Raw genomic sequence first — 24,256 nt, 5'->3', positions numbered from 1 at the left:
ATAAGTACTGTTTTCTCCCTTCCTTCCTTCCTTCCTTCCTTCCTTCCTTCCTTCCTTCCTTCCTTCCTTCCTTTCTTCCTTCCTTCCTCCTCTACTCTCTCTCTTTCCTTTTTATTTTTTCTTTATCTATCTACCTACCTACCGATCTGTCTATCATATATTTATCTATATCTACCTACTATATCTACATATTTTTCTATATCTATCCATTTATCTACTATCTATCATCTGTCTCTATCCTATCTGTATCTATCTATCTATCTATCTATCTATCTATCAATCATGTATCCATCCATCCATCCATCCACCACTTGCCTTCCTCCATCCTTCTTTAGTCTTCCTGCCCAGTTAGTCTTGTCCCTGCTTCAGTGCCCCAGGTGACAGGCGAGTCCCTCCCCTTAAGAATCTGCTTGGAAGTTTCCAGCCCAGTGTGGTCCAGGAGTGTGCTTCCCTCGCTTCCGGCCCAGGGTGTTTAGTGTTTACACTCCCTCTTGCCTTGGGAGGCACGGGGGCGAGGGGCCCTGTTCCCTGGCAGGCCCACCCGCTGCTGGAGAACATAACGGGGCCAGTCAGCGGCATCTCCACTGCAGCCTCCCGCCTGGGCTCAGGGCAAAGGCGGCTTTGTGCTCCCGGGACAAGGCCCGCCATTGAGGCAGGCCAGGGGACACTGGGAGAGGGAACGAGGGCTGGAAACTAAGATGAGGTGTCACAGAGGAGCCCTGCGCCGGGTCTGCGGTGTCCGGTCTCCGCAGGAGCTGTGTGCGGCTGCCAGGAGGCCCCGGGCTGGGCCCCCTCCCTCGTGGAGAAAGCAGCCCTGCTCCTCCCAGGCTCTGTGACTGGCCGCACGGAAGGATGGAGGTGCGGGTGGTTGTAGAAAGAGCGGTACCGGCCTGGCCTCCGTGCTGGGGGAGAAGAGTCGTCAGGGAAGCGTCGTCTCCAGCTAACATTCCGGGCCACGTGCCCATGCTCCGGGCCCTCGAGTGGCACCATGAGCAAGAAGAGGCCTGGCTAAGGAGGGTTGAGCGCTTCTCAAACCTCTCTGTGTGCAGGACCCCTGGGCATCAGATTGGAATGTGGTTCTGATACATCGGGCCTGGGTTGGGGCCTGAGACTCTGCATTTCCAATGAGCATCCAGGGAATGCGGCTGCTGGATTCCCCCCGTCCCCCCCACCCCACCCTCACTGTCCCACCCCCACATCAGCTCACTGCCATCCCCTCTCCAGTGCCGGGACCAGAGTCCTTGCCGGGCAGTGGAGGGCAGAGAGGGGATGGGGCGCTTATCCTGGCCCCTTTGTTAAAGGCGACTCAACCAAGAAAGGAAGGTGAGCACGGGTGGCCAACTTTTAAATTTGGGTCAAATGAGGATGTTAAAAAACAAAAGACACATCTAACTATTATTTCCTAAAAGAAATGGAATTTCAGTCCAAAGAATCAGGGAGCCTGCGCCCTCAGAGGCCAGCTTCTCCCGGGTGCGGAGCCGGACCCCCCGCTGTGCTGCCCATTGTGGGGCCTTGGGATGTCACTGTGGCTGGCCTGGAGCCACGGCTGCACGTGGGGCCGTGGCTGTAAGATTGGGACGCCACATCCTCAGAGGCGTCCTCATGTTCCCGGAAGCCACGTGCAGCATCCGGTGGCCACTCATCCTTTCCTGGGGGGGCAGCCTGGGCTGCGAGACAAGGAGGCAGCGGCCTTCTCCCTGCCCTCCCTCCCCTCCCCCCTGGGCGCTGCACCAGCTCGGGCCTCTCAGCTGTGAGCCACAGGCATTGCGGACTTGGTTTCCCCAGTTCCCGAGCCTCCATCCCAGGACGTGCTGGGCACCAAACCTGGGGCGGCCCTAGGAGTGCACTCCTTTTCCACACGTGCCCCCCTGTCCGGTCGTGAAGAGCACACCTCCTGTCTCACCTGTGTCCCTCTGCCCATGTTCTGTGGTCCTTGGATGACACGGGACTTAGGTGGACAGTCTGGCCCAGGACCGCCGTTGGAGCTTTGGGAGAGAGGCATTCTCTGTCCACGCAGAGGTGCAGAGGTCAAGGTGCAGAGGTCACGAGCTGGTGGGTGTGAGCTGCAGTGCGGTGCCACTCGCATCTGCTCAGGGGGCTTCCTGGGAATGCAGCTGGCGCAGAGGAAAGCCGAGCAGGGACGTGAGGGCCGATTTCCCGGTGGGGAGTCCAGTCCTGGATGAGCTGTGTGAGGCCCGCGCGCCTGGACTTCTAGTTAAACAAAGGTCTCTTTCATGCTTCCGCTGGTTCCCACTGGGGTTCCGCCGCCTGCCGCTAGGAGCTCTGGCGTCGCAGGCATGCAGAGGAAGCAGGTGGCTTTGCCCAGATCACAGGATTCATGGAGTCCAAACGCCCACCTGCACCCCCACGTCGCTCTCCTTCCGAGCCCCGGCCCCCACCTGTCTTCAGGTGCTGCCCAATTGTGGTTCCTGAGGGTTTTGAAAGCAGAGTGTCCTTGAGGGCTGTGGGAGCGGAGGGGGCGAGAGGAGACATCTGTGGGTGCCCTCGGTGCTGGAAGGACTTGGGGTGCCAGGGCTTGGGCTTTGTCATAACAGTGGGGGTTGCTTGGATACTTTTACACTGCCTGGCTTACATGTCCCGGAGGCTCTGTACATCCCTGAGGAGGTAGGTGTCTGGAGCTGCTCAGAGCATATTTAATTTTAGGAACGCGCCCCCGTGCTCAGGATTCTGTCCTTGATCGGCAGGAGAGTTAGGGCTAATGGATCACAGGATTGATTACTGAGGACATGGAGACAGGAGGTTCTTACAAAACCAAAGATGTTGTAAGTGATTAACTAACTACCTTAACTATCATTTTGAGTTTCCCAAAGAGTATTTTCTCCAAAACTACTCAACTGTATACAGTTATTGGGAAACATCTAATTTTTACATTATTTCTTTGCTAGGTGGAAATACTAATGTTCTTACTATTCCATAGCTACTCAGTTCAGAGCTTTGGGCGTTCATTCCATTGCCTGTGAGATACATAAAGTGGGTTCGGCCCCTATGATGCCCACGGAGGGGCTGCCTCCCGAGGTGATGTTTTTATGCCTGAGGGGCCGGGGTTTGGTAGAGGTTTCATGTCATTCCCCTGAGGGGCTGGTTGTGGTTACCCGTGCAGCCTCTAGGCTCCCACGTGTCCAGGGGTGGGTCCAACCCCTCCCCTTGTGTTGGTTAATTTACCTCGGTGACTCAGTTTCCTCTTTTGTTCAATGAGGATAATAATAGGATTAACCTGGATGGAGAGGGGGAGTGAAGATTAAATGAGAAAATGCGGGTAGAGCACTTACTAGTAAGTGCCCAACACAGGGCAGTAGTACGGTTAGGAGCGTTGGCTGCTAGTGATGATAGTAATACTAGTAGCACTAGGATTCAGTAGGACAACGACCTACTTTCACGCGATAATGGCCGAATTGAGTAGTTGCCCAGAGATGTCTCACCCACAAAGTCTGACATAGTAACTCTCTGGCCCTTTGCAGGAAAATGTGCTGCCCCCGCTCTAGAGCCAGGGGCTCCTGCTCGCGCCGCCTCTGGCTCCGCGCTGGAGGTTTGCCACAGCTGAGGGCTGTCAGACCGCTCGCCAGGATGGAGGGGTGCTCGCCTGTGCTGTGCTCCCCACGTGGCAGCCACCGGCCACAGACCGAGTGCTTGAAATGTGGCCGGTGTGACTGCGAACAGAATCTTACATTTTATTTGGCTTTGATGAATTTACATTTAAACAGCATCGTGGCTAGAAGCATTGCTTTGGACAGTGCAGTGACATGGCCTTATCCTGTCTCAGAGTGTGATGGCAGGTGGCACCCCGTGTGGCCCGCATGCTGGCACCCCGTTTGGAGAGTGCCGAGGTGGAGGGCGCTGGCTTTGCTGGAGTGGGGAGGGAGGAGGGCTGCCTGCTTCGTGTTCCATGTTTACGGCAGCTCCCCGGCTCCCTGGGACACATCCATGTGCGTCCCACGCCCTGCAGAACGTCATCTCCCACATCGTCCCAGTTCCTACTGGGTCCCGAATGACTAAGAATTAGGGTGCGGAATCCGGGTCCTCGTCCGCTGCTGATGGGCCGTGACCCTGGGTGGGCTTTCTCGGCTCAGTTTTCTCGTCTGTGGCGTTGTGGTCTGGATTGTGCCATTTCTCCGGTTCCTCCCAGGTTTGAAACTTTCTGCCTGACTCTGTCTCATGTAGACTGGGGACACTGGATTACATTCTTCTGACTGACTTATGGTGATGTGGGCCCGGCGCCTTCCTGTCAGCCAGCTCCTCATCGGATCAGTCAAGATGCTTTCAGTTGCCCGGGGCTTTATTTGTTGGGGACAATCTAACCCCACTGGCTTCACCGTAGGAGGGAGTTGCTGACTGACCCATGTGCTTAGTCGGGGCAGGAGACGCAGGCTCCCCTCATGTCCCGGCCTGTTCTCTTTGGTTGGCGCCTCCTTCTCTGGGGACCCTCATGGGCTTCGGGCGCCAGCCGGCCAACTCGGGGAAAGAGGCGAGTTTTTCTATTTTCTACTAGTTCAAAACAATACTTTGGAAATTGTGTTTCGTTGGCCTGGAAGTGGTCGGCCTCTTCCAAATCATATGGACCAGGTGGGTGAGGGGTGCAACCAGAAAAGGGTGTTGGCTGTTGGGAGGGAAGAAAAAGCCCACCTCAGAGTCCGCAGGGAAGTTCTTCTTCACCACCACCCGGTGACTCCTCAACCAGCAAGAGGACGCTGGAGGCCGGCCGGCCCAGCCGAGCGTGGGGCTGGATGCGGGAAGGGAGTTGAAGACTAGACCTACTGGGGTTGAGGACCCCATTGCTGCCTTCCCAGGAGCAGGCTTGCACTGACCTTGGTGCTGAACCAGGCTCTGTCCTCTCCCTGCTCCCCACCATCCGTCACTGTCATGTCCTGCACTAATCAGAGAGGACACGTTTGGATTAGGGAAGTGACGGATTGGGTGATGTGACATTGTGGGGGAGGGAGAGAGAGAAGCTCTCCGAGTGGGCAGAAGCTCTCCGAGTGGGCAGACCTCCCGCTTCCCCTGCGAGAGAGCTGGGCAGTGGCGGCCCTGCCTCCTCTGAAAGAGGTGCTAGTGTCAGGGAGGCCTCGTGCTCTCCCCGGGAGACACCTGCGTTGAAATGACGAGGCACGAAGTGTGCGTGTCGAAGCCCCAGCTCCCCTGGCTCCGTCAGGTTAAGCGTTGCTGACTGCGGAGTTTGATAAAGAAACAAATGATTTCCCCAGAGCTTATGTGCTGGGTAATTGTTTACTTAGTTCAGTTAATTTCTGAGTTTTATTTTTATGACTTGGCCTCACAATAAAAAAAAAAAAGGCTAATGAGACTGAAATTTTATGTCAAGCATATTAAAAAGCAAATAGCAAATAGCCCATCTATGAAATTGTTATAAGAAAAGTTATCATGGTAATGGTGAGAGCAAGACGACTCTATTTAATGCTTGGTGGTTATAGAGATCTGGCTACGATAGAGAAATGTACTTTTCTTAGGAGATTTTTCAAGGCACACATGTTAGGATCTCTGTCCCGCACAGGGACAGGTATCAGTGAAGTAAATTCAATAAAGGGTTAACCACGGGCCTAGCCTTATGTACAGCAGGTCCCGAAATACCCGTTCCTATCCGTGCCATTTGTCTGTGTGGAGTTTGCGTTCCTCCCCATGTCTGTGTGGATTTCTCCAGGGCCCCCCGGTTCCTCCCCAACCCCACAGATGTGCCCCGTTAATTGGGGTGATGTGTTTTAAGTTCTCCCAGTCCGAGTAGTGTGGGCGTGAGTGACCCTGTGATGAAAAGTGCCCTGTCTCTTTTGCTTCCTGAGCTGCTCTGGTCACCCACAACCCTGAACTGGAATAAGGGTTGGAAAATCATGATTTTACTTGTTTTATGAATCTTTCTTAAATGTATGTATAACTCACATTGATCTCAATATTTAGTATTAGAAGTGTTTCAGGTCTTCATTAGAAGTTCGATGATGTTTTTGTGACCAGAAATACACCCTGGGATCTTAACAGTTGTGGCTGTCGATTAGCCTGCGTGTGGTCAAATTGGTTTCTTCGTCGTTTTGCTTGAAGTAACAGTTTCTAAGAACCTGTTGACAATGTGAAGTGAGAATTTATGTATTTCCTGTAAACTAGGGGCTAACTATACAAGATGGATTTTATGGTAATGTGATGGGTATTTGGGGTCTTATTGGTTTTCTATTTATTTTTATTTGCGATTTGAAGAACTTCTCTGTACCTCAACCTATTAAAAAGCATGCTCCTATTAGGATCAGTTGGAAATGCTTTTCCTGTTAAGAACTCAGATGCCAGTACAATGGATTATTTTGAAGACTTTTTATCAGTTTGTGACTCAGCAGTATTCAGTAGTATGGCGTTCCTTGTAGGGTAGAAGTGCCACCGATAAATGGGACCACCTTCCATATAAGACACAAATTACCCATAAGCTCTGCCTCAGTGTTTACCTTCACACATTAAAAACAAAGCAAAAACCTTAGCATGTGGCTTTTCACATTATCTTTGCGGTGAGGATATGCTTTTACAAATGAGCTCTTCTTTGCCGTACGTGAGCTGATTTGGAGGTTTTATTGCATACTTGTTAATGGGTGGGTTTCCAATTCCTTCACTGTTGAAAGGCAAGTAGTATTTTCCCGTATTTCCTAATATTTCCCCCGCAAGATCAAAAGGTAAATTTGGCACATGTGTCAAACTATAGATGAATAATTTATAGATGTGCACATCTTTTATTTTTCTAGGTATAAACACGGATATAAAAGGATGTGGGGAGAATTTCCTTTTGGAAAATGAGCATACAAAACTCCAACTATAAAGAATGAGATATTAGGCTCTGGGTACAGTGTGACATTGATAATATAAGATGTGGAGGGTTTTGGCCACGTTTTCTAAGACATGGTTCTTGAAACCTGTGTTCTGCTGGGAACATAGAAAACCAAAATACTCAAGCCCCAGGAGAGCCATCGATTCAGACACCAGCCGAGGATTCCCAGTGGACCTGCAGGGGTGCGCTCGCGTTTCCCCCTAAAATTCGTCACCTAGATGTAGCCTTATAAGTGGCGTGTTCCTAAGCTTTCCACAGGGTAGCAGATGAGGATGCCGAGTTCTCAGGGGAGAAAATAGAACGCAGAAAGCTGTTCTCTGTCTTGGCATTATGGCGATTGTTCCTGTGGGAGTAAAAATTAATTTGAAAAAGCCAATTGAAAGCAGATTTTACCATTAAAGAAAGACACTGTGGTTTTAAAACGGTGCCTCATTCAATGCAAATTAAAACGAGATATCATTTCCACCCATCCGAGTGGCAAAAGTAAAAACATATAATAATGGCTAGGGTTGGCGAAATCTGTAGAAACAGTAGCTGTCTCACATCGCCGGTGTTGGCAAAGTGGGTGTAACCACGTAGGAGAGCAATGTGGAGTATCTCCTGGAGTTCAAAATGCTACGGTCCAGCCCTGACCGGCATGGCTCAGTGGTTAGAGTGTCACCCTGTGCACCAAAGGGTCAAGGGCTCAATTCCCAGTCAAGGGCACGTACCTGGGTTGCAGGTTCGATCCTGGATTGGGGTAAGCATAGGAGGCAACCAATCAATATATCTCTCTCACATCAGTGTTTCTCTCTCTCTCTCTCCCTCTCTCCCTCTCTCCCTCTCCCTCTCCCTCTTCCTCTATCCCCTTAGCCCCTCTCCCCCTCCCTTCCACTCTTGCTAATAATCAATGGAAAAAATATCCTCTGGTGAGGGTTAGCAAACAAAACAAAGCAAATACTATGGTCCGGCGATGCCCATCCAGACCGTTGCCCTGGAAAAACCACAGACAGGCGTTATTAGCAGGGACAAATCCAAGGGTGCTTATTACAGCAATGATTCTATAGCAAAAAATGGGGAGGGGCCATGACATAGGAAACCCCAACAGGAAGCTGCTTGGCACTCACTTTCCCTGGTCTCTGCAGAGGCGGCAGGCTCAGGGTGCCATTGGGGCTTAAACTCCATCTGTAATGTTTGCTGCTTCTAATAAAAAGCCCTCTTCAGCAGCTGTGTGCAGAGATCACTCTTTGCTAATTCCCGCTACTGGACACATGCATGTGTATCTTCTGTGCATGTGTATTACTCAAAAGAAGTCAACCCATTCAGATTGCATCTTTAAAGTAGTGGATTTCTTTTAACATCAGGAAACTAGACTACATCAAGCCTGAGAAGCATGGAGCACATTATGAACTATTGTATTGCCTCCATAGTGGTTGACAAAATATCTTGCCAGTGTGTATTAATTAGTAAGAAATATAAACATAAGTATTTGGACAATTAAAACACGATGTGAGACTGTCGTTACAAACTAGCCACATAAGCCACATGGAAGGAAATTTGGCTATATTTAGCAAAATTATGGATTCAGTACCCTTTAAACCAATAATCCCACTCCTAGAAATCTATCCCCAATATCTTGGCAAAACATGAAAGAGCACATATGCCAGGCTATTCATTTTGTCATTCTGTGGGAGACATCCCACATATTCATAGATAGTGGATTGGTGGGGTAAACAATGGTATATCCACACAGGGGACAAGTGAGGACTCTATGCCATGTGGAGTCATCCCTGGATATATCATTGAGTGGGGGAAAAATCAAGATACTGAAGTGTTGGTAGGACACTGCCTTTTATGTAAGGAGGGAGGAGGTGTGTTTGTGTGTGTGTGTGTGTGTGTGTGTGTGTGTGTACGCACACATGCGCTTGTGTGTTGTGTACTTAATATCCAAAGGAACACTGGAAACCTAAGGCAAAAGCTAAGACAGAGCTTGCATATAGGGAAGGGACCACCCAGGGTGAGGCCCGGATAGAGAAGTGAGACCCCTATGAGTGTACTTTATTACATAACTTTGAGTTTTGAAACATGTAACTATCCTATCTAATAAAAGAGTAATATGCAGATTGACCATCACTCCAACACACAAGATGGCTGCCCCCATGTGGTCAAAGATCCTGCCCCCATGTGGACACAAGATGGCCGCCACAAGATGGCCAGCAGGGGAGGGCAGTTGGGAGGGACCAGGTCAGCAGAGAAGGGAAGTTGGGGGTGACCAGGCATGCAGGGAAGGAAAGTTGGGGGGTACCCAGGCCTGCAGTGGAGAGCAGTTGGGGGGGACCAGGCCTGCAGGGGAGGGCAGTTAGGGGTGACCAGGCCTGCAGGGGATGGCAGTTAGGGGCAAACAGGCTGGCAATGGAGCAGTTAGGCATCAATCAGGCTGGCAGGGGAGTGGTTAGGGGGTGATCAGGCTGGCAGGCAGAAGCGGTTAGGGGCAATCAGGAAGGCAGGAAGGTGAGCAGTTGGGAGCCAGCAGTCCTGGATTGTGAGAGGGATGTCTGCCTACCCGTTTAGGCCCGATCCCACTTGGATCAGGCCTAAACAGGCAGTCGGACATCCCTCGAGGGGTCCCAGATTAGAGAGGGTGCAGGCTGGGCTGAGGGACAAGACCCCCCCCCCCGCCCGTGCATGAATTTCGTGCACCGGGCCACTAGTCCTATATAATAAAAGACTAATATGCTAAGTTTCTGGTCGTCCAGTTGTCCGTTGAACCAATCAAAGCATAATATGCTAATGATATGCTAAGGTCACTCAACCGCTCGCTATGACGTGCACTGACCACCAGGGGGAAGATGCTCCGACCGGTAGGTTAGCTTGCTGCTGGGGTCCGGCTGATCGGGACTGAGCGAGATGGGCCAGACATACCCTAGAGCCCTCCTGTGGTCCCTCTCCGGCTGGCCAACTTCCCATGTCCCTCCCCAGCTCCAATTGTGCACCGGTGGGGTCCCTTGACCTGGCCTGCACCCTCTTGCAATCTGGGCTGAGGGACACCCCCCCTCTGAGTGCACGAATTTCATGCACTGGGCCTCTAGTTTTACATATTTTTAAAAGTTAAATTTTAAAAAGGAACAGATTAAAACAGATGTAGTAATTGAACTTAACTATATACAAGTTGGTAGCTTTACCTCGGAGAAAGTAATTTTTTCAAGTGACTTTAACACCCAGTATTTTAACTATCCATCCCTAGTGGGGTATAGTTTAAGGACACATATGCATATATAAATACAAAGACACCACAAACTACAGTAATTAGTATTGTGAGCTATAATATTGATATTGATACTTTAAAATTATTATAGGAATAATTTTGGAGAAAGCAAATAAGTGATATGTTAATGTTAATAATCATGATTCCTTGAATGATGAAAAAGAGATAAAACATATATTTTAAGTTACCTAAAGTTCTCTAATTTTACATTTGGGTTGGAAGTATCAATATGAATTCATAATATCCTTTGCTTTTAAAAATAGTTACTCTATACTTTGTCCACTGAAAAGACCTGGAAGCAGTAATAACCCCGTGGTGATAAATACCCCCAATTGTCCAGAATTTACTCATTAAATACCATTTCCAATAGGAAGAGCGTTCCTTGGAGAAGTGACTGATTCCTAGTCTGGTAAAATTTATTATGCCAGAAAGCAAGGACAATATAAAAAAATAATGGAGTTATGTAAAAAAAATATATAGTAATTACATTGAGTGATTTTCTGATGGCTAAGATGGGCTACTTGCATATCAAACAAAGTAATTACTTAGATTGATTCAAATAATCTAAAAGGTTCAAAATTATAAAAAGGTATACCTTCAGAATGATATTTTAAAATAATTGGTCACCAGTACATATTACTAGGCTACCAGCTCATATTACATCTATATATGTTACAAACATACATTGTTATAATTATTATTTTACTAGAGGCCCGGTGCATGAAATTCATGCATGGGGGGGGCGCTCAGCCTGCACCCTCTCCAATCTGGGACCCCTCAAGGGGTGTCCGACTGCCCATGGGATCGGGCCTAAATGGGTAATCCGACATCCCTCTCACAATCCAGGACTGCTGGCTCCCAACCGCTTGCCTGCCTGCCTGCCTGATTGCCCCTAACCGCTTCTGCCTGCCAGTCTTATCACCCCCTAACCACTCCTCTGCCAGCCTGATTGACGCCTAACTGCTCCCCTGCCGACCTGATTACCCCTAACTGCCCTCCTCTGCCACCCTGGTTGCCCCCAACTTCCCTCCCCTGCCGGCTAGGTCACCCCTAACTGCCCTCCCTTGCCAGCCTGGTCATCCCTAACTACCCTCCCCTGCTGGCCTGGTTGCCCCCAACTGCCCTCCCCTGCTGGCCCGGTCACCCCTAACTTTCCTCCCTTGCCAGCCTGGTCACCCCTAACTGCCTTCCCCTGCCAGACTGATTGCCCCTAACTGCCCTCCACTACTGGCCTGGTCCCCCGCAACTGCCCTCCCCTGCAGACCTGGTCACCCCCAACTGCCCTCCCCTGCAGGCCTGATTGCCCCCAACTGCCCTCCCTTGCAGGTCTGGTCCCTCCCAACTGCCCTCCCCTGCTGGCCTGATCGCCCACAACTGCCCTCCCCTGCTGGCCATCTTGTGGTGGCCATCTTGTGTCCATATGGGGGCAGCCATCTTTGACCACATGGGGCGGCCATCTTGTGTGTTGGAGTGATGGTCAATTTGCATGTCACCCGTTTATTAGATAGGACTAGAGGCCCAGTGCACACAAAATTGTGTGCGAGTAGCTCGCTTTGGCTTGCCTCAGCTGGCCGCCCTACCCATCACCGCTTGTAGCTTGTTGCCCCATCCTCCGCCGCTCATAGTTCTCTGCCGCTCATAGCTCTCCACCACTTGTAGCTCGTGCCCTGCCCCGCCCGCCATGAGAGCCGCTGTTCATTTGGTTGTGACGGCGTTACGGCATGACGGCCACGGGCCTTTTATTATTGAGATATGAATTTATGTCTTTTAAATAAGTGAAGATAAAGGACAGCAAGTTTATATTTATAGAGTTCGTTATATTAACCATCTTATTTACCACTTATGGTTCTGTTCATTTGTTCCTGTGAATTCAAGTTACCATCTGGTGTGATTTCCTTATCCCAAATACAGTTTTGTTCCCACACACTTTCTTTGTGTTGTTATCGTCACACATATTACATTTCTATATTTAATAGGCCCAATAATATGTGTCTGTATGTGTGTATTTGTGTCATCTTATGCAATTGGTTTTTAAATCCGTTAACAGAAGAAAGCAGAAGAAATATGCATTCATGCTTCTTTTATAATTACATAATCAGCTGGTGGGTGTTGTGTGTGTGTGTGTGTGTGTGTGTGTGTGTGTGTGTGTGTGTGTGTGTGTAGACTTGAATTACTGTCTAATATCACTTGCTTACAGCCTGAAAAACTTTCCTAGCATTTCTTATAGGGCAGGTATGCTAGCAATAAATTCTCTTGTTTTATTTATCTGGGAATGTCTTTAATTCAACTTCACTTTTGGAAGATAGTTTTGCTGGATATAAGATTCTTGGTTGATAGCTTTTAAAAAATAATCAGTTTGAATTGTCATCCACTACCACCTTGCCTTAACTGTTTCTGATGAGAAGCTAGCTGTTAATCCTCTTGGGTTTCCCTTGTATGTGACTGACTACTCATTGTCCCTTGTTTACTTTCAAGAAGTTCTCTATGTCTTTTTCTTTCAACATTGCATCTGGGTTTGGATCTTATTGCATTTATCCTGTTTGGAGTTTATTAAGCTTCTTGGATGTATAGATTATTTAAATAAACTTTGGGAAGTTTCAGCCATTATTTCTGCCATTGTTTTTCCTGCTGCTTTCCCACCCCCCTTTCACTCTGGTACTCCTATTATGTATATGTTGGTGCCCTTAATGGTGACCCAACATTCTCTGAGTCTCTGTTTATTTTTCTTGACCTTTTTCTTTATTCTCTTTTCTCTCTTGTCAAGTTTGATGATTATTCTGCAAGTTCAAAGGTACTGCATTCCTCATTTCTGATACTGCACCTTTCATTGTAGCATTTCCATTTGGATCATTTTTCTATTTTCTATGTGTTTCAGTTCTTCATCTCTTCAGACATGTTGTTCACCTTCCACACACTATTCTTTAGAATTTTTATCATAGTTATTTTTAAGTCCTTATCTGATCATTTTAATAGATAGTCTATTTTGGGGTCTTCTCCTATTGTCTGTTTTTTTCTTTTGATCCTGGATAACATTTTCTTGCTTTTTCCCACATCTTTTATGCTTTTTTTTTTTTTTTTTTTGCTAGATATCAGACATTTTATATCATATAACAGTATGTGTCTCTTCATTCAGGCTATCAGAGTTGGCACCCTGAGTCAAGCTTGTCTGTCACTGAGCTGAGTCTGGGTGGTTTTTTTTTTATAGCTTTACTTTGATTCAGTTCACTACCAGCTTCAAGTGCTTTGAAAGCAGAATCGGGATTTTCCCTCAGCATGGCTTGGGCTCTGAGCACTGAGAGGTCTCTTTGGGCTTTACATATTTGGTACCAGCTTCCTGGACCTGGAGAGTTCTTCCTCTGCATTACAACCTGGCCAGCAGGTGGAGGGGTCGGGGGGGGGGGTGTTCTATGGGAGAGCTTATCTCCCTGCTACTCTGCTTCCAGACTTGGAGGGCAACTTTCTTACACTCAGCGAAAGCTTGCAGTGCCTGGGAGGGGTTTCCTCCAGCACTCCCGCGTGCCCAGACTTCAGTGGCCGAAAGCCTAGAATCTCCAGGTTGGATTTCTCTTGACTTTCATCATCAGCCCCCCACTTTCAGAGGGCTGCTGCCTTTCACTTGGCACTACATGTTTCAGGGGTCATTCAGTTTTGTTGCTTTACCTGTGGGAAAGCATAGCCAGTGGGTAAAATCTCTCTCTGTGGCTGGGGCTGCTTCACATTCTAATCCATCACCTGACTGTCACAAATTAATTAAAATATCAGCACATTTCTCCTTCTGATTCTTCCCTCATCACTCAACAGTCAGCTGGCAAACTCCTGAAATAATGTTTCTATCACTCTATTTCCATTCTCTGGATTTCATACTAGTATTAGTCATATGCAAACACTGCTATCTGCAGTAAGGGCATCGTTCTTTCCAAGAGCCAGAGAGTGAGTTGTTTTATGAAACAACTATAATTTAGTCATTTTTCTAAACAGGGAAACTCTACAATAGTCATTGCCTTTGCCTGTGAAAGTTATAGAAGGGGAATCAGATTATAACAATTGTTTCACCTCTGTTTGCCTTTACTTATTCAACATTTTGATGGGCAAGGAAGGGGATGTGGTTGCTTGACTGTCTGATGACTGGACTCCTCATCCTATGGTCTTCATATTCCTAATGTCAAATTTCAAAATGTGAAAGCAGACCATGGATTGTCCAGCTTCTCAGCACCGCTTATGCCCCAACAGTGAAGGGAACGTTGGGCTCAGGGCTGGCGGCATCAGCAGCCAATGAGACTATGACTTTGCTCAGGACTAGGCAGTCTGAACCGGGAAAGTGGCCCTTTCCAGCATGACTCTTATGTTGTTGTTGTGTTGTTAGGTGTGTGGTGCCAACATTATCCCCTGTGTCAGGACAAGTCCAGGTGGCCAATTCCTATCCTCACACTCCCTGGAATATTGCCAGGATCCCTATTTTAGGACTTGGTTTTTCAGCCCCTGTGGTTACAACGTGTGTCAGCAAATATGTTTGCTCCAATCTTCTTATCCACGTTGGAAACTTGTCCAGCTTGACCTTCCGTGGGCTGTTATTTCTGTGTCCAGAGAAGCCAGTACATGTTATTTCCTACCTGCTTGGAGCCTTGGCTCCCTTGCACTTCATGCTAACCATGCAGTGACAGACCTGCTCTCACCGGGGGGCCTCAGGCTGTCTAATCAGACGGAAACTGACCTGTATGCATGACCACCTTTGGCAGGCAGACCATGCAAAAACCAATCTGCCCTGACTTCGCTCACCCACAAATGACCAGTAGCCACAGGCTTGCTTGCTCTGGGCCTATTGTCTCCTGGTTGGATTGCTATGGGTTGTATCAGTTTCTTCTGACCCCTGTACAAGGGAATCATGGTGATACTTGTACTCAGAGCTGCATGGGGGACCATTTGGAGGCATAAACCTTGTACTCTAGAGCTTTCTGTGTGCGTCTGCAGACCCCTCATTCATTTGCTCGTTCACTCATTCACTCATCCATCCTCTCACCCCATTCTATTCTGCTTCTACCATGGCCCAGGCTTCCTGCATGGTGCTGGGGTTATAGGGATAAGAGACGACAGTTCCCCCACAGGGGCTTGCAGTCTGGAGGGAGAGACAGACACGGGACGAGAAATAACACATGCAGTGTGTGGAGCGGTCAGGGGACAGTCAGGCAGGCAGGGAGACTGAACCTAGCTGGGGCCAGGGGCCAGGCTGAAGTGTTTTCCTCAGGGAAGCAGCCTTTCCACTGAGGAGTCACATTCCAGAGGAGGAGGGAGAGGTGGGAATGGAGGGGGCGGCAGCAGGAGTGTTCAGGCTGAGGATTTTATCCCAAAATCCAGGGGAAAGAAGTCAAAGGCTGGTAAAGAGGGAAGTGGTATAACTGCATTTGCATTTTTAAGGGATCCCTCTGGTTTAGAAGGAGCTGGTGTTGTGGTGTAACCCCCACTTGTAAAGGACGCCTCAAGAAAGTCGAATTATGGAGTCATTTATTAACGGCCGGTGGCATACGAGGGGCTAAAGCTCCAAATCTCGCATCCCCGAGCAGTTTGCCACATCTGGCTTATATTGACAGAATATCACAAAGGTATTGATTACATCTTTGGGTCTGGAATGAGGAACCTGTTTCGCGGTTTCACAGAAGTGAAACTGAGCAAGTTAGTTATCTAAAGTATCTACGAATCACAAGTTAGTTATCTAAAGTATCTATGTCCGACTGCCCATTTCTGAATCAACAGAAACACATAACCTGGGACCACCTGGACAATTTAGAATAATTGTGCTGTCCAGATTCTGGGATCACTGAGTCAACAGGAATGCACTCTCTGTAGCAATTTAGGATAATTTGTGCTCTTCTGATTCCGGGACCACTGAGTCAACCGAAACTCAGTTATCTGTAGCTACTGAGACAATTTAGGATAATTGATTTGTCCGGGGTCCCAGAGGAATGTACTTCGATGACCAGTGAGATCACAATCAACGGGACATTCAAACCATCATCAATGGAGTATTGGAATAGCATACATAAGTTCAGAAAATCAAAATAACTTTTAAATGAGTAGAGAACCCAAAACAGCAAGGTTAAAATATTAAACAGCAATTTTTACCCAAGTATGGTTGCTACCATACTTCACTGGTAGGAGCCTTGCTGGTGGAGGGAGGAGGGGCTGGTTTGGATGCCCAGGCAGGAGTTTCGGGGGGCTGGTCCTGGCCATGGGTGTGGAGTGGGGTGGGGCATGTGGAGTAACCCAGAGTTATTTCGGAGGTAAACTTCATGTGCCTTGGTGAGGGAATTCAAAGGGAGCGTGAAGGCTCTGTGAGTGTCCCAGGACCAGAAATGTCCTGGAGGCTGAAGCCTGAAGGCCCATGTGAGCAGGCTGCTCCCTCCACCTCCTCAGTCCCGGGGCCGCTGGCGTCCCTGGCTCGCGCTGGGTTACCGTGACTTGTGCTCTGTCATCACGGCCCTCTCCGTGCCTGTGGCTCTATATCCTCTCCTCTCCTTCCGAGGACACCGGTCCCTGGATTTAGGACCCACTGATTCCAGAATGACCTCATGTCAACTTAGCTAATTACATCTCCAAAGACCCTGTTTCAAAATAAGGTCTCATTTTGAGGTCCTGGTAGACATGACGGCGGGGACAAGACTGAGCCACCACCAAGAGACCACACAGCGGTTGGGATGGCGCCCAGGTCTGCTGAGGCTCTGGGTGGTGTGGGGGTGTGGGACAGAAGACTCCACTAGAGACACCAGGGCCCTGAGCGGGGCACTGGCGTTGGCCTGTGCCCAGGTGATAGGACCGGACCTAGGAAGAGCCTCAGGCCACCTCAGGTGAACCTTTTTTCCTTCTCTCTCACACAGATGAGGCTGAAAATCTTTCAGGTCACCCCCACTTAGTGAAAGCTGTTCCCTAAAACTGGCATGTAGAATTGACTCCGCGTCGTAAATAAAGGTTGTACACTTTCAGTAGCGTGACAGCCACTGACCTGGCACACGGCAGGCCCGATGTGTGCCAAGGCCTGTCTGCGCCTGGCTCCCCTGAGTGCAGAGTGCCCACCAGCTCCATCCTCCAGCTGTGTGGCCTTGGGGAGGCCTCTGAGCATCTCTGAACTTCAGGTATAGATGGCTGGAAACTGGGATATGGAACCAATTTTATCATTTGGAAAGTGTCCAGTGAAGAACCAGTCTGGTTTCTGTTTTGTTTTTGCTTCTAATGGAGGAGTTCAGTATAAGGATTATATTTAATAATATAATTCGTGCAGGGGGGGAGGAGGGGAGTCATGTCCCTCAGCCCAGCCTGCACCCTCTCCAATCTAGGACCCCAGTAGGATCGGGCCTAAACGGGCAGTCGGACATCCCTCTCACAATTCAGGACTGCTGGCTCCCAACCGCTTGCCTGCCTGCCTGCCTGATTGCCCCTAACTGCTTCTGCCTGCCAGCCTGATCACCCCCTAACCACTCCCCTGCCAGCCTGATTGCCCCTAACTGCCCTCTCCTGCTAGCCTGGTTGCCACCAACTGCCCTCCCCTGATGGCCTGGTCACCCCTAACTGCCCTTCCCTGCAGGCCTGGTCATCTCCAACTGCCCTCCCCTGCTGGCCCGGTCACCCCTAACTTTTCTCCTTTGCCAGCCTGGTCGCCCCTAACTGCCCTCCCCTGCTGGCCTGGTTGCCCCTAACTGCCCTCTTCTGCAGGCCTGATTGCCCCCAACTGCCCTCCCTTGCAGGCCTGGTCCCTCACAACTGCCCTCCCCTACTGGCCATCTTGTGGTGGCCATCTTGTGTCCATATGGGGGCAGCCATCTTGTGTGTTGGAGTGAGGGTCAATTGGCATATTACCTCTTTATTATATAGGATTCTACCATCTGCATCAACAGGAGAATGCCCACGGTTATACGATGCTTGTGGGACCTGCCACGCTCCTCTTTTTTTATTGATGACAGTATTACAGAGTTCCCCATTTCCCCCCTTTGGCCCCCCTCCACTAAGCCCCCACCCCCCTCAGGCCTTCACCACATCCCTAAATTATTGGCTGGTGTCTCTTTTCTGGTGAGGGTTCTCCTTTTCCTAAATACCCAGGAGAGAAAAACCCCAGTGAACCATAATTCTCAGCAAGGATATACTTTATTCGGTACCCGGGCAAATGGTGGTCGATGGATAAATAATAAGCAAATGGATAAGGGAAACAATAAGCTTCCCTTAGAGAGAGGGCCAGGAAGTGACACCTGTGGTCAGAGCAGTGATGGAGAGACGGCCAGATACAGTTATCTTCCCTCCGGGGCAGCCCGCCTCCATGGTCACACCCTTGATCTTGGCACGGATAATGGCTCTTCCTCCACAATTAAACTCAAGCAGCCCACTCTCAGTACAGTCCTGCTGCCCTCAGCCCCCCCGTGACCTCCCCAGCCCCCACTTTCTGTCTCAGAGCCATGTCCTGGCACAGCGTCCTCAGTGACCTAGCCTGGGCACCCGGGTCTCGGGAGTCCCAAGGTCACTCTCCAATGGATCTCAGCCTTGACCTGCAGCCTCCAAACATCCCTCTCCCGGTCCTGGGAGCTGGCTCCGCATGGGCAGAAATCACCTGATCAGCTTGTATCCGTCTTCCCCGCTTCACCCAGGGCCACAGGGCTGCCGGCCAGCCTCTCCCATGTCCCAGCCCGGCAGAGTCACTGAGACCTTGGTTCCAGTCTCACCATCTTCCAGCCACTAATGCCCTCGCTCACAGCAGCTCCTGCAACCTGCCCTTCGCCGCCAGCCTCTGCCCTTGCTCATCAGAGGAGAGTGTCCTGTTCAGGGCACAGCCGGCCGCGGGGCTTGCCCGACACAACGTGCCCGGCCCCCACACCTGCACTGTGTGCTGGCTCTTGCCTCCCCGTCTCACCCCAAAGGATAAAACCCTCATTCTGCACTTGGTTCACGTTTTTAAAGTTTCATAATCCAAGAAAATGGTTTATTTCAAGTCGTCCAAAATTGCAGGCATCAGCCGTGTTTGAATGGAATACCCACTTCGGTAAAACGTACCTAGCTGGTCCCTGCTGCTGGGTAGCTTCAGAGCTTCCACATTTCAGTGTGACCCTCAGAGCAGAAGGCCTTCGTGCGTGGGGCTTCCCTGTATTTAGGGTTCTTCAGGACAGATGCCGAAACTCGGAGTTAAGAAGGGAAATATTCTAAGCCTCTTGAAAAAGAATTCAGGTTGCCACGAGCAAGGGTTGAGCTCATTTTCAGTGCCACTCTAGTGCTTGATTTCACCACACCCCCACGAGGACTGGAAACGGGATAGAAAGTCAGCTGGGGCGAGTAGGGCCCCCGAAGTGCTCGGTGCTTAGCTGAAGCCACACGAATGAATTTGTTGGAGAGCATGGTGGTGCCATGGTGGCATTTTCCCAGCAGCCACTAGGCTCTCTGTTTGGAAGCAGAAATGAGAAAAGTGGGTGGTGGGGCCAGGAGGCGGTGGGGGTCCCAGGAGTGAATGAGCCTCCCGTGCTATTGGCCACATCGGCCACGGTGGTGGGGAGGCTGCCTTGGAGAGAAATAGCAGCTAGGAGGAGCTGGCCCAACCTGGACAGATGGGAGGCTGGGGGGTGGGGGAGGTGAGACGGGGGGCATCACGCTTTCTGTCGGGGTGCCTCTCTGAGCCTCTTCCCTCTCTAATGTGCAGATGAGAATGCCCACCTCTCCCAGGTGTGGGTCGGTAATGAGATGACCTGTGACTTAGGTGCTGTGGTCACAGCTAAGACCTTGGCTCTGGGATCCCACTCTCTGTTCCTTGTGACCTCGGCAGGTGACTGTCCTCGGTTTTCTCACCTGGACATCAGGGAGAGGGATAGCGTACCTTCTGAGACGTGAGGAGAAAATGGGACTTGTACTCTGCACATGGCACCTGAAGATGCAGGAGGTGGGGTGCATGGGGGCACATGGGGGCAGGATATCTGGCCCTCATCCCACGGAGGCTCTCCCCTCAGCACACCTGTGCCTCTCCTGGTCCCCTCCACCATCCCTGCTCCTCAACCCCATATCCCCTCTGTCCCCCTCCCCCAGCCCACTCACCTTGATGCGTAGACCCAGGGTGGCCGGCAGGGCCGGGGAGATAGGAGGCGGCTGCCCCAGGCTCGTGGCCAGAGGTGAGTGTGGGTCACTAGGCTGGCATCCAAGGGGTTGGTGAGGAGGGGAGACTGAGCCAAGGAGTTGTCCATAGATCAGACGTGCCTGTGGCAGTGCATTGTGAAGGATCTGAGGGCAGAGGGCGCCCCACTCCTCTTGTGTCTCCCCAGCGTCCAGACCAATATGGTTTGTTGATTTGTAAATGTGGGGTTTTCTAGGACAATCCTAATTCACGTGTCATCTCATGATTAATGTATCAGTGTGGCCCCAACTGTGCCAGGCCTCCCTTCTACCTGCCCCTTGCTGGCCTCCTTGGGTCTCAGTTTCCTCCTCTGTAGAATGGGGCCAGAATCCCTCCCTCTTGGGAGAACCTAGCCAGATATTGGAAATTCCCGGCAAAGTGAGAGCTCCCGAATCTTTTGGGAGGAATCTGATGAGGGACCATCTTCCTGATGCAGGTCCCAGGGCACGAATGCCTTTTGGGGAGCCTGGCATTTGCTAGGGGAGTTTCTTGCTGCAGAGCACAGCCCCATCCCCGAATTGACTCCAGCAGCAGAAGGGTCGGGGCCCCTCTGGGTGCAGGGTGGGGCCTTCCACATCTTTTGTTCTGCGGTTGGGGTCGGGACCCTGTTCTCCCGCTGTGGGCCTGGGGCTTGGCTCGGGGCAGCCGCCCTGCTCTCAGATGGGGGCACCCACCTCTCGGCTGTGCAGGGCCAAGGTGCCCTCTGGCCAAGGTCCGCATGGCTGCAGGGGCAGGGGATGGAGAAGGGTGAGCACCCCTCTAGTTAGTTACCGGACCTTGCCCGGTGGGCGTTGTAAATGGATTTAGGGCTCTGCTTCTGGCAGTTTTTGCCAGGCTCCGTCCAGCTGCCTGCCTGGGCCCTGAGCAGAGCTGGGGGCTCATTGGAGACTTGTGTGGGTGCTTGGGCACTGAGCTGACTCCTCAGGCCCTGGGCAGCCCCCCTCAGCCCCACCCCCACTCCTACACCCCCCACCCCCACCTCGCACTCCTGCACCGTCTGTATTTTAAAATGTTTACAGATAATAATGGTGTTCAGCCCCAAAAGGCAGACAGGAACTTCCTGACAATTGCAGTTCTGTGCAAGGTGGGGGTTGTTCCCGGAGCCATGAGTGAGTCCTGAGAGCCCTGGGGCTCTTTGCCAAATACCTCTGGGGGAGGTTGGGGAGACAGGACCCAGGAGCCTCCAGGACGCCCTTTCCTGAGAGGATGAGGACCTTAATTCAGAGTGCTCCTTTCACCATGGGGTAAGTGGGATTCCCCCAGGCTCCTGGGGGGGAGGGGTGGTGAGGGGAGCGGGCATCCTTTGGGGGGTGCTTTCAGGTTCCTCTTAAAGGCACATGCTTTGCACAGCAGCAGGGCCAGCAGCTGGAGAGTTCCCTCTCTCCTACCTTAAGTCAAGCGGCCACAGTGGGGTCCAGGGTGAGGAATAGCCAAGACCCCTTTCTAGTATCTCGTTGTTGGGGGTAGGGGTGGGGGTAGGGGTGGGGGTAGGGGTAGGGGTAGGGGTGGGGGTAGCTGGCTGAGGCAGCCAGGAGCCTCAGCCAAGAGCCCCAAAGAGTCTTTTGTTTCCACACAAATGTTATTTAACCTACTCCTCTGGGCTGAATTTGGAAGTTCCATTTGGTGCCCTTTCACCTCTGGCTTGTGAGAGCAGCTCCAGGAAGTAATGGCTTGTGGCAGCTGTGCCTGGGCTGCAAGGGGTCCTGCTCTGAAGCCGGGTTTGTAAAAATTCAAAGCAGGGAGGTTTCCGACAGGGGCGGCTGCAGCCTTGGTTTAGCGGCCGGAAGAATTCGTCTCTGGGTCATTATCCCCGGAATCTCCGCCAGACGCCTGGCGGGGCGGGCAGGAGCGTACACTTTGCCCCTCTGGATTCTGCGTTTAGGATCATCTGTGGGTTTTTGCAAGTGGGGTTGGATATCTGGAGTTGGGAGACCGGGAAGCTACTTCCTGGTGTGAATTTCATGGAAGCAGGATTGGATTCTGGATGGGATGCTGCCCTGCGGTGCTTCTGAGCTGCGTGTTTTTGGACCTGGAGGGAAATGGTTGCAGGGAATGGAGGGAAATGGTTGCAGGGAATGGAGGGAAATGGTCGCAGGGAATGGAGGGGAGGGCGGGTGTCTGGAAGCCGGGCCCTCCCCGGGGCTGCTCGCTGCTCCGCGGGGGAGGAAGGCGGCCAGCAGCCTCCTGTGCAGTTGCTGCTGTTACTTTCCGAGGATGACAGACAGAATTAAGCACACGCCGAGGATGGTGACCGGTTACTAATCTGCATGTCGCACAGCATAGACACGGCTTGAGGTCCCTTCAGAAACAGTCGGGGTGTGTTGTCTCACCAAGGAGAGGAGCAGGGACAGTTGTCCTGCAGCCTTCGTCACCGTTGTCACCTGGTGCCACTCTGCCGGAGGAGCAAACATCCCAGCACATTGGCTGCGGTTCAAGCCCACGCTGCCCCCAGGCCGGCCCAGGGACCGGCGCTGAAAACCACTCCCCGCCCCATAGACCATCTTCCCTCCCTCACCACACCCCGCGGAGCTTGGCTGTCTGCAGTTCCCTGCCTGCGTGGAATGGACATTTCAGTCCATATACAGATGCATGTGCATTCCCTTAACACTTGGTTGCCAGCCAGTTGAGCCCCGAGTCAATGGATTGGACCCGCAGCCTGCGACTTCATGCGGGTTTTAATCACATCATGGTTACGTAATGCTCTGCTTGCGGGGTGACTGCTCCTATCGTGCACATTCTATTTTTAAACTGGAAGACGTCATCTTCAGGAGGAACCTGCCTGCTCCCGCCTCCCCGGGCCCTCGGCTTTGCAGGCCTGAAGTTGTGGCGCGAGGGCATGCGACCGATGGGCAGTGCCTGGGAGCCGAGGCGTGGCCGCGGGCAGCTTCTTCCTGGCCCCAGGGTTGCTCAGCCGTGCTGCTATTTCTAGCCCCCTCTCTTCATTGCATCTTGACATAATTTGACATGTCACAGCCGGATCCTGTCCATTCGCAGAGGTTCTGCCATCTGCCTTATGGGGCAGAAGTCCTGCCAGAGCACACTGAATTGTTACTACTCAGGTGAGAAGTCGAGAGATGACCAGTTAACTCCCAAAGATGCAGACAGAATAAAAAAACTCCTTTCCTTTTACTTCTATGCTGATTACCCGGCCGGCCCTGCTCACGGTAGGGGGGGGGGGGGTGCGGGGTAGGGAGAGTGGGGGGACCTGCCTCCAGCTGCTAGCCCTCTGGGCTGAGGACCTGCCTCAGGTCTGGGCCGTGAGGACCCGCATTTCTAGCATGTGCCCAGGTGCTGCTGCTGGCCCGCACCGCTCTTAGAATCAGCGCCGTCGACCTCCGTGGAGGGTCAGTAAGATTTAGGGGGTGGGCTAGCCTACCTGTCAAGAGGCAGCTTAGACATTCAGAAGGCAGAGAGGTTGTGTATTCTGTCCATATGGCTGTAGATGGACTTCATTATAAAGAAATGAAAGTTTAGGGAAAACCTTTATTTAATCATAGAGGCTGGGTATTTCTTAACGGTGTTAGATGAGCTAATGCTATGTCAGTGGGATGGAGACTGAACCCTTTGGAGGTGAGGTCTCCCCTCTTGGGACAGCAACGTGGAGACAGTGAGCAGGCCCACGTCTGAGAGAGAAGGATGTAGCATGAACCTGTGACGCCTGGACAGCAGGTGTGAACAACTGCCGAGCCTGGGGGTGTTCGTTATCCTATTCTTCATACCTTTCAGCAAGTCCAAAAATGATATCGGCATGTTAAAAACATCGAGAGGGCTTCAGACCCAGCTTTCCTTTCTCGTGGGTGCTAAGAGTGAGGAAGTCGAGGCACCGTGGGTGTTTAGAGCTGAGCTCTGGGTGTGTCCCGCACGTGCGTGGACACACGGCTTAGAGGTGCTGTTGGTTGTTGATCCAGTTAGTCCTTGGGATGCGATTGTGCATCTGGTCCATGTCTCCTATGGGCTGTCCTACTACTCTGGGAGAAAGTCCTCTCCTAGAGCTGGGTTAAAAAATTTGTGGATTCTTACCCCAAATATAAGCTCCCTGCTTCCTGGGAATTACCCC

The 24,256-nt window shown here is 51.1% G+C and overlaps 1 protein-coding gene across 1 annotated transcript in view; it reads left to right on the top strand.

The window, feature by feature from the left end:
* The window catches only part of PHACTR3 (phosphatase and actin regulator 3), a gene marked incomplete at its 5' end in the record, with an annotated part of 160,218 nt that overhangs the window by 40,703 nt on the left and 95,259 nt on the right, over positions 1 to 24,256 (top strand). The gene's annotated exons all lie outside the window — the stretch shown is intronic.

This window comes from Cnephaeus nilssonii (genome assembly GCF_951640355.1).
Source record: "Cnephaeus nilssonii genome assembly, chromosome: 11".
NCBI lineage: Eukaryota > Metazoa > Chordata > Mammalia > Chiroptera > Vespertilionidae > Cnephaeus > Cnephaeus nilssonii.
This window is presented reverse-complemented; position numbering and strand designations above follow the sequence as displayed.